The following is a 10,067-nucleotide window of genomic DNA, read 5'->3' on the forward strand; positions in this document are numbered from 1 at the left end:
TATTTAGTTTGGCCTGCAATTTTTAATGTTCCACTGGAAAACTCTGAACTACATTAAGAACTCATGATTGACTACATTAGTCAGGATTCACTATAGAAAGAGACTATCTATCTAGAGAGAGAGAGAGAGAGGAAGAGAGGGAGAGAGGGATTTATTATGAGAAATTGTCTCACAATAAATGACCAGGAGAGTCAATGACATAAATCCCATCCTAAGGACTGGAGAAGATGAGAAGCAATACCCCAGATCAATCAGTGAGGCAAGAAAAGAGAGGTGGATTTCTCCCTCCTTAATCTTTTGTCATAATTGGGGCTTCAACAGATTAGTTGAGGTCCACCCATGTTGGGGATGGCATTCTACATTACTGAGTCCACTGATTCAAATCTTATTCTCATCCAGAAAACATTGTCATAGGCACATGTTTAATCTGGGCACCCTGAAGCAGGTCTCATTGACACATAAAATTAATGGTTACACCAGCTATGCTGATCACTAGAAGAATCAAGAATGCATTGATTCTCACTTTCTGACCTCACATCTTAGCTTACACATAATTTCTTCCATAAAGATTTTCCTGTTTCCTTGAAATTTTATTATTTATTCATCAATCCTATATTATGCCAAAAGTTTTATGAGATGTTATCTTGATTTCACTCTATTTTGGTTTCCTGCTTGCTTATCTGTATTATCCAAGAGAATATAAGTCTACTGGTGAGAATACTAAGGATAAAAATGAGGATAACTAAATTTACCAAGGGGTTACTTTGTACACATCATCATTCAATAATCTTACAATAAAACATGTTACAAAAGGATAACTTGGAATTCTATTCAGATTTAATATTTACTGTTACATCTTCAAGGGATTCCAATTTTCACATAATGTTAGGGTTTGTAAGTTCTACTTGATAAAATCTTTACACTCTTCCATTGTGTGGTAATGTTACCAGACTCCAAAGGAAAATAAGTATCATTTCAAACAAGCACTTTAGGAATTTTCACCAGTTCTTGATAAGGACGAGAGATCTTTTTATTTGTTTTTTAATTTTTTGGGGGGGAGGCTGGGTACAGTATACTTCCTTGAATGTACATGACAAGGTAGGGCTCCTCATGTCTCTCTTCTTCTTCAGGGAGTCTGGGATTGAAACTCTGTAGAGGTCAGGAGATTCTCAGTGTGTTGTGGGATGAGTTATGGTGAGGATTCCCCAGCAGCTGAGGGCCTCTCTCTTGCTCTCGCTGGGGCCAGTGGTTTGGAGGCTCTTACTCCTTGGAGGCCATATGGACCATAAGATCCACCACTTGGCTGCTATAGCCAAATTCATTGTCATACCATGATATGAATTTGACACAGTGGTCATTGAGAGCAATGCCAGCCCCAGCATTGAAGATGGAAGAGTTGTGTCACTGTTGAAACAGCAGGAGACAATTTGGTCATCAGTGTAATCCAGGATGCCCTTGAGGGGACCTTTCAATGCCTGTTCCATTACCTTCTTAATGCCATCATATTTGGCAGCTTTCTCAAGGCAGCAGTTCAGATCCATGCCTGACACATCTGGGGTGGGGACACAGAAAACTATGCCAGATGGCTCCCCATTCAGCTCAGGGATAATCTTGCCTACAGCCTTGGCAGCACCAGTAGAAGCAGGAATGATGTTCTGGGCAGCCCCTTAAGGAATCCACTGGGATCCACAGGGATCCCAGGGGACTCCACAAGATACTCAGCACCAGCATCACCCCATTTGATGGTGGCAATATCTTGCTCCTGGAAGATGGAGATGGGCTTTCCATTGATGACAAGTCTCTCGTTCTCACTCTTGACTGTGCCATTGAATATTTGTGGGTGGACTCCTACTGGAACATGTAGACCATGTAGCTGAGGTCAATGAAGGAGTCATTGATGGTGATAATATCTACTTTGCTGGAGTTAATAGCAGTCTTGGTGCACAGTCGCCCAATATGGCCAAATCCATTTACTCTGACCTTCACCATTGTGCCTCTGCAATGCAGCTGGTGCTACACCAGAAGATGCAGTTCTCTGTCAAACTGGGAGAAGTAGAGAGCCAAAAGTTGTTTTTTGTGAGGGTTTTTTTGGATATTTAACTTTATTTTTTCAGTGTTCCAAGATTCATTGCTTATGCATCACACCCAGCCAAAAGATCTTTTTATTTTTTATTTTATTTTTTTTAAAGATTTTATTTATTTATTTGACAGAGAGATCACAAGAAGGCAGAGAGGCAGGCAGAGAGAGAGGAAGGGAAGCAGGCTCCCCGCTGTGCAGAGAGCCCGATGCAGGGCTCGATCCCAGGACCCTGGGATCATGACCTGAGCCGAAGGCAGTGGCTTAACCCACTGAGCCACCCAGGCACCCCCAAAAAGATCTTTTTAAAAAGCCCTTCAAATGCAGGCCTCTAATCATCTGGATGACTCTTTTTATTTAATTAAAAAAATTATATCACAAATCTCTTTAAAATTATATTCTTAATTACGTGCTTTAGAATTATTTCCCTACTTATTGTCCAGACTTTCCTTCTGCAATTATTTCCCCAATTTCCTGCATTGTATTTCTCATTGCATTAGCATGGCTATATTGGGGTTAAACACAGTTTTTGTTTATATGTATATTTTCATGTTTGAGTAGAAAGATAGTTTTTCTGGGTATGCAATTCAGAGAAGGTATCTATCACAGCACATTAAGATATTATATTACCATCTTCTGCCTTTATTATTTCTTGAGAAAACTATCTTTGTAAATGTCTTGACTTAGATCTTATTTATTTGACAGAGGAGATCAGAAGTAGGCAGAGAAGCAGGCAGAGAGAGAGGGAAGCAGGTTTCCCGCTGAGCAGAGAGCCAATGCAGGGCTCAATCCCAAGACCCTGAGATCATGACCTGAGCCAAAGACAGAGGCTTAACCCACTAAGCCACCCAGATGCCCCCCTCTAGTGGCTTTTTAGGCTTTAAAGTTTTCCTTCAATCTTTGTCCTATTAATGAAATATGTCTAGTTGTACATTTAGTCTATTGTAAGTCAAAAAACTTGTGCCTTCTGGATCTGTGGAATCATGTCTTCTTCAATTCTAAAAATTGTCATCCATTTCTTTCTCCCATACTCTCTCTCTTCAGTTCTTTCTAATCTCTTTCTCCTTAAATTCATTTTTAAATTTGGACATTAGACTTTTCTTGCTTGCCTGCTTTTTGATTCTGGGAGTTTCCTCTATGGGAGTTGTATCTTCAAGAAGCGTCTCAATCAGTTTCCCAACGGCAGCCTCAGGACTGGTCTTTAGATTTTTGCCCCATGATAATTCTCTAAATCAATTGCTTTCTTTCACCAATAGCCATGGATTTTTCTTTCACCTCTATTTGTTTACACTTCTCTTGTGTGTGTATTTGTGTGTATGCGTGTGTAGGTGTGTGTAGGATGAAGTTCCTTTCACCATTTCTCTTTCAGTTCTTTGAGTCTCAAAACCACAGAAAATAGTCTTTAATGCAATTTATCCACCAGTAGATGGGGAAACAGGAGAATATTTTAGATTTCTAAGTTTTCCATTCTCTCAGAATCAGTATTTAGCTACAAAAATCTGCCTTTATCGTGGTTGTGATTGTGCTTTTCAAGTGTTTTGAACCTCAGTAAAAAGCACAGATCCTAATACATGTAAGGTTTTAATACATTATTTGAGCTGAATAAATAAATGAATTAGTAAGGGAAAACATCTCTTTCTATTAATACTGTCATATACATACCTTGTGGAGGGTTTTGTTTACACAGAAAAATGATTATTAATTTTACATGAAATGTTAAATATACAAGCAACAACATCTGATTGTTTTTTATATTTATTAGTGATAATTAACATTTTCCTTGATACACCAATTTTACAGCCACCAAAAATATTCTAATTGTTGGCAAATTAAATAAATAATGTGGATGGCATTGCATATTGAAAACCCCAACTTTATCAAAGTCTACACTTAATTCAAATGAATGAAGACTGAAAGCTGACAGAGAACACTGAGGTGATATTCTATAAATCTCTGAAAATTATTTTTTATAATACTTGCTGTCATAGAGGCTTAAAATATCTCTTTATGAGAAATATCTCTGACTTCTCCTATAGCTATTCACAGTAAATAATTTTTTAATATTTTAGGCTGTTGTGGCATTGTTGGACTCTATTTCTGGGCAATTCATTTGCTCCAATATTGTCTAATCATTTTTTTATTAAAACGAGATCTGGCTTTTATCTTTTACTAGGGTATACCAATATTACTGTCAGTGTGTTTCTGTGTATTTCAGACAAAATTTCTTATTAAGCAGCAATATTCCTTTATTATTACCCACTAAGATATCTGAACATAGATGGCCACCTGATGTAACACAATAAATTTATTTAAGTCAAACTAGAGAAAACTCTTTCACTTGAGAAAAACAAAAATACTTCCCTTATACTCCTTTAAAACAGCAACAAAAAAGGAGATAAATTTAATTTGTAACTTTCTTTGTGAAATTCATATCCAAATACTCATTCTTACAAAGTGAGATTATTTTTATTTGTCTCCTTATTTCATAAATGGGAAAATATATAAACACTTTAGTATAATGAAATCTGCAGTTTTTCTCCTAGCAGGTATTTTCCATGTACTACTTAAATAATGCATATAGATGAGTTCTACTTGGTATGAATCAGATTGTGTATGCATATTGGTATATGACCCACCATGTGCAATCATAAAACTTTAATTTGGAAATACATTAATAGTTATCTCATTTAACCTTCCATTATTTAAAATATGTGTTCCTTTAAGATTCTTTTTAAGCAATCATTTAACCAACACTTCAGGTTAAGCAGAAATTATTATTACTTATAGCAGTATGATAAATGCAACCCAACAAATGCTCTGACAAAATACCTGCTTCATATTTTTGTTTGTTCTTAACCAAACTGAGCAAGGAAGGGGCATATTTTGTCGGTCAATGTTTAGTCACAGTGTATAAATTCATCTCTATCTTTTAAAGATTTAATAGACAAAATCAGGACACTACACATTACTATTAGGAAAAAATAATGTTACACATTTATCATGAAAAGACACACTATCTTTATATTATTCCTTTTTCTAGATATTTTATAAGAAATAGATGTGCATCATTTGATTTAATATTGAAATACCCATCACATTTACAGCAAAATTGATCATCTAGTCACATTAAGCCATCTAAATTACATGACTTTATTTATTTATTTATTTATTTTTATTTCGTGATCCATTTTCCCCACCTTACAAAAATGCATGTATACTTATGTTTCACCTAAATATATACTACAACATAAAAAGGACAAAAACTATTTCTTTCTTTCTTTTTTTTTTTAAAGATTTTATTTATTTATTTGACAGAAAGACTGATCACAAGTAGGCAGAGAGGCAGACAGAGAGGAGGAAGCAGGCTCCCGCTGAGCAGAGAGCCTGATGCAGGGCTCTATCCCAGGACTCTGAGATCATGACCTGAGCCGAGGGCAGAGGCTTAACCCACTGAGCCACCCAGGTGCCCCAAAAACTATTTCTTTATCTAACAATTTACATCATTAATATATGTCATTAGTGTGTCTTTCATAGAAATCCCATTATCATTGTTTGGCCTACGTGTAAACTACATGAGGCTATTAATCAATGAGCATGTATTGGAGGTACATTAGAGTTACTGAATCCTCTAGTTTTTAATTAGAGAAATTAGGTACCCTTAATAACAAGCCCACCACCACTTACCCAGAAGTATTCCATCTCCACTCTAAAATGTCTGGACTTTAGGGGCGCCTGGGTGGCTCAGTGGGTTAAGCCACTGCCTTCGGCTCAGGTCATGATCTCAGGGTCCTGGGATCGAGTCCCACATTGGGCTCTCTGCTTGGCAGGAAGCCTGCTTCCCTTCCTCTCTCTCTGCCTGCCTCTCTGCCTACTTGTGATCTCTCTCTGTCAAATAAATAAGTAAAAAATCTTAAAAAAAAATGTCTGGACTTTAAAGTAGATATGATTTGAGTGAACTGAGAAGAAATGTATGTTGGTTGAAACAGTTCTTATTATGGCAGGTGGCTTTCCAAGTCTGGGAATAATAAACATATTAGTATTGTTTTTCCTTGAAAATACTTCCAGGCAGTTCAGCTGACTGGCTCAGTCAGTACAGCATATGGCTCTTGATCTCAGGGTTGTGAGTTCAAGCTCCATGTTGCACGTGGAGCCCACTTAAAAAAATGAAAAGTAAAAATAAAAAATAGTTCCAGGCAATCCTTTTAATAATAGTGAAAGAAAATGTACACAACCATTCAAACTTACTTTTATGTTTGCATGTAATAACTGAATCCTGATGCAAAGTTGAACTACTTACTTGAAACTTCACATTAGAAAATTATCTACCATGACGTATGTATTTCCTAAAATATATTTGTTGATGCTAACTGGGAAGAGAGCACTGTTGAAATATCATTTTTTCTAATATTAACAGAATTCACTAGAGAAAAAATTCCATATAATTATTGCTTTAAAAAAAAATTAAATGCTGCATTAATGGCAGGAGTAGAACATACCATGTTTTCTACTCCTTCAAAATGAAAGAAATGCAGTACTTAACAAAACAAAGGTAAAACAACAACGAAGAATGTATGTTGATATTGAAAGGTCATGAATAGAATTGGGGACAGATGCACACTGTGATGAATATGTGGAATATATAAAGCAAGACAGGTTAGACTGACAGTGTTAGCAAATTGATTTGAAGAATATTCTACTCCACACAGCAAAAACAGATTATATCCAATAAAGTGAATTTTCAAAAAAAGAAATAACCTAAAATAAACTGTAAATTGAGGACAAGAACTGCAAAGGAGAATGCTGTGAGATAGCTAAAGCTGGTGATTCATTTAGGAAAACAAAGAAAACAGAACGATGTCTCCACATGCTACCTAATGCAGAACTATGGGCTTCTGCAGTTTGTCTCAAGATAATATCATAAATACCACTCATTTCCTGATGTAGAATTTTTTTTTAAAAAGTGAGACTTCATTGGATCTGAGATAATGGAATTTTCCACAGGTAACCCAGCTTTCTGGGGAAAGGTAAGAACCATTATAGGATAGAAAAATCACTGGTGCATGTTGAAGGGAAAGTCATCCAACAAATCCTTGTTCCCCACAATATTATCAGGATCAGTGTTTAATCATCAGAATTCTGCATTTACTGATGACCCAGGGATAGAAATAATTTTCTTGCATAGGATGAGGACATTAAGTTACCAAATATTATCAAACTAGTCATTTACTCTCAAATTTGAGCAGTAAATCTAAAATTTTACCAAATATTAGAGAACATTACAGGATAAATTTAGGAAATAAATCTACAAATCCTAACCGTGCATATTAAAAAAAAAAAAAACTGACACAGAAAACAGAAGGAATATTTTAAATATAAATAGTCTCATCTGAGAAATTTGAGAACATGCCTAATTAGAGAAGAGTAGCCTGCTGTGAAAAAACAGTATTTATGTTGTTGGAAATTAAAAATAAAAATAATTAATTAAAATGGGAAAAAATTAAAAAGAAAAAAAATCAATATTGTAATGTCTGGAGGAAGCTTTTTTATCTAGTGACTATTTCAGGTTCTAATTTGGAAGAAATTTCTATGAAATTTTTTTGCACTGCAATTGCTAGGCTAGTAGTAGAAAGCCATAAACTTGGGAAGCACGTGTTTTGCAAGAAGGTAACTGGGTATAATTATCTGAAGTGCAACACCTTGCCCTGACTTGCAGAAACCATGTTGCAACACTGACTCTGGGAGAAACAGCAGCATAAAGGAGAGGCAAGTTCAAATCATGCACAGCAGCCTAGAAATCAGCATACATATTGATTGTAACTGAGCTTTTCATAGTTGATTTCTCCTTAGAGAAGGTGACTTGGTTTTATATTGTGGCATGCATATTAAGATGAGAAACATCTGAGCAGCCACTGTCTAATAACTTGTCTGTGGAGTAAGTTCTTTAATTTTTCACCTACAGCCAGCCAGGAGGGTGAGGAAGGCCACAGGTAAGCCCATAAATGGTGGAAGTGACCAAGGCACAGCTGGCAGCAAAATAATATCTAAATGTGGAATAAACAACTATCCTGCTATTGTTGAAAAATAAATATTGAATTTGCTCTACAAGTGCTCTAACAAGTACTTGTAGGGACTTTTATTAATGCCCAGCAAGGTGAAACCTCTTTTTTTTTTTTTTTTTTTTTAACCCCCCTACACAAATGTTCTAGAACAGGGCTGTCCAAGAGAGCTTTGTGTGATGACAGTCCTGTATAGTCCATAGGGCTGCATACAGCCTCCAGGAGCCACATGTGGCTTGTGAACTCTTGACGTAAGAGAGTAAACCCTAAAAGTTCTCACATTTAAAAATTTTTAAAAAGTTGTAACTGGTACAGTGACAGTTGGTAAGTAGACTTATTGTGGTGATCATTTCATAATATATACAAATACTGAATTATTGTTGTACACCTGAATCTAGTATAATGTTATATGTTAATTATACCTCAATTTAAAAAAAAAAAGAAATACGGCTATTGCAATGGAGGTACTGACTTTATAGTAGCTTTTCATTTTATGTTAATTAAAACTAACTCTAAATAGCCACATGTAGCTCCAAGATACACCTGAGCTACCCAAAGCTGGAAGAGGCAAGGAAGGGTTCTTCACTATTTTTTGAGGGAAGTGTGGCAATACCAGCATCTTGACTTTGGATTTCTGGTTTCTAGAACCCTGAGAAAATGAATAGCTGTTTTTTCAGCCATCAGTTTGGAGTAATTTGGTATGAGAGCCCTAGAAAATTAATACAGATGGCTTCATGGAGGAATTTGAAAGAAGAGCAAGTGGCAAAAAGGCCAGAAACAAAGAATCATTCATTCGTGAGAGGTCCAGCGGCTAACAACCCAGGTCTGAGTAGGCAGCATCATTACTCTCACCAGACTGGCCATGAAATACAACTTCACTCACTTTCTGGGTCCTCGTGTCCATGGTCACTGTCCTCACCCTGAGCCTGTTTCTTCAACCTTCCCTTTAATTGTATGTCACCCAGTATAATCTATTATCTGGTTTAGGTTAACTATATCTATTTCAGTCACCCACAACCATGAACTAAGGAACTCAGTGGTTTTGAACACATTTCCAAAATAATACTTCTTGAGTAAAACAGTATTTACTTTTATTTAAAATATATAACACACATATATAATACATCAAATTACTTTATGTGTGGGTGTGTGTGTTCACTTTTTAGCTCTGAAAACTTGAGGCTATACAAATAATGTGTGCCTCAAAAGTATGATACCCTTCTCAAAATAAAACACATAATGAGTTTCCCTGTTGTTTAGGGAAAACAGAAGAAGAAAACAATGAGAATTATGTTTGCCGTCTGAAAGCCATGGGTGAGTGGTAAAAGCAGCCACAATAGAAATGTAAATTGAGCTGAAATATTTCCTTTGGCATCAGCTCAGTTTTAAAATAAACACAGTACTCTGCAGAAATGTCACATATATTAAGATTTTTATTTAACAATAGCTATGATTTTAAAAGATTATTGCATTAGAGAGAAAAATCATGCTTCACACTGTAAAAATTTAGCATTCTAGTAATCTGTAAGAAGTGTTATTTCACATCATTATGAATAATTCATATATTTTAAATGTATTTTTGTCTTAGCTAGGTTTCAGGAACTGACAGTGCTAGGTGCACATTTTCATTATTTTCCTATTCTAATATTTTAAAATCCATTTTAATTTAAATGATCTGATCAACTGAATTACCCTGATATATCCAAGAGATATGTACACGATCCAGTTTATAGAATACAAATGACTATATAGACATGTTTTTATTTATTGTACTATTTCTGCTTTTTTTTTTAGTATAAAATTTTCTCTACTCTCTATATAATTATGTCTCTGGTAATATATCAAAAGTTTTTTTTTTTTTTAATACTATCTCTTCATTCTCAAAATTAAGAAACTGAGACTAGGATGTCCCCATATCCTTTCATTTTTTTTTT

The 10,067-nt window shown here is 35.5% G+C and overlaps 1 pseudogene; it reads right to left on the reverse strand.

The window, feature by feature from the left end:
• Window positions 1-1,260: 1,260 nt before the first annotated feature.
• Window positions 1,261-1,989, reverse strand: LOC111154279 (annotated as a pseudogene).
• Between the last annotated feature and the right edge of the window lie 8,078 nt (window positions 1,990-10,067).

This window comes from Enhydra lutris, unplaced genomic scaffold, assembly GCF_002288905.1.
Source record: "Enhydra lutris kenyoni isolate GAN:26980312 unplaced genomic scaffold, ASM228890v2 scaffoldscaffold36, whole genome shotgun sequence".
Taxonomy (NCBI): domain Eukaryota; kingdom Metazoa; phylum Chordata; class Mammalia; order Carnivora; family Mustelidae; genus Enhydra; species Enhydra lutris.